This window comes from Etheostoma spectabile, chromosome 14, assembly GCF_008692095.1.
Source record: "Etheostoma spectabile isolate EspeVRDwgs_2016 chromosome 14, UIUC_Espe_1.0, whole genome shotgun sequence".
NCBI lineage: Eukaryota > Metazoa > Chordata > Actinopteri > Perciformes > Percidae > Etheostoma > Etheostoma spectabile.
The window spans coordinates 13,511,318-13,512,456 of NC_045746.1; the positions used below are offsets into that span (position 1 = coordinate 13,511,318).

A 1,139-nucleotide genomic window follows, 5' to 3' on the forward strand; every position below is an offset into this window, starting at 1 on the left:
GTTGAGATCATATATCGCAATCAACTCTTACGCGCCACAAAGTTCAAAGGGTATATTACAGCTACTATATAGCCTTCACGCTTCAAAAAGCCAGTCTTTTTGCTCTTTTTATTATCCTTTTTCATTTTCTGGGCAAAGAAGAATCCTGTTCCTGAAATTTGTATTTTGAATATGTGTGGTCCACCATGTTTCCTTCTTCAAACTTGCCGCCTGGGTGTGATCAGTGATCAGTGATCGATACTGTCTTGTTTATTTCCTCTAATATTTCTGTTGTATCCTTTACTCCTTTATCTGACCTTTTAAGAATATGGATAGTGCTAAATATAATGTTATTAAGTGTGTTGCACGCATAGAGAGAGTGGGTGGGGTGGTGTATTTTTTTTTTTTTTCTTTATTTTTTTGGGTGGGGGGGAGGGAGTGGAAAAAAAAGGGGGAGAAAAAAAGAAGAAGAATATTGTATCCTTGATGTAGATTCTGTATGGACACACATTCTGAATAAATATAGTATATATATATATATATATACAAAAAAAAAAAAACTTGCCGCCTGGGCAGCACCTGTGAGTTTATCATGTGACAGCGAAAAAGCAGTATGTCTTGTATGTCCCTTACCGGCTGACGTATTTCAAGATGGCGCATGAATATGGCGCGTCTGCCCCAGCCAATAGGAATACTTGGAATTGATTGTGGTGGTAAATATTCATGAAAAAGTTTGTGAACGAGCAACACCGATTTTTATAATGAACAACTAAACAGGTTACACACTGGACCTTTTTAAGGTACCTACTTCAATGTATTATATTAACTTCAAAAGAATGCACTTTAAAAAAAAAATACTGGCATTTACGTTTGCACATTCTGATTGATTGTAGTCATTATTTGCCTGTTGTATTCATTCTTGTGTTGCAAGCACTTTGAGGATTTTTTTTGATAATGTATAAATGGTTTATATCAATAGTTATTTTTAGTTGTAGCTGGTAGGCCTGCAGGATTTGTGGGGAAATATGAATCACAATTTTTAGATATCAGGACAATCACCACAAGATATCACCACAAGCCTGTAAACATTCAATGAAGAGAAGGGAGAGCATTGCAGTGCACAGGTGCACTTTAAAACCTATTTTATACAGTCTATGTTT

At 35.6% G+C, this 1,139-nt stretch overlaps 1 protein-coding gene across 1 annotated transcript in view; it reads left to right on the plus strand.

The window, feature by feature from the left end:
- Positions 1 to 1,139, plus strand: part of clptm1l (CLPTM1 like) — a 10,988-nt gene that overhangs the window by 2,053 nt on the left and 7,796 nt on the right. The window lies entirely within an intron of this gene.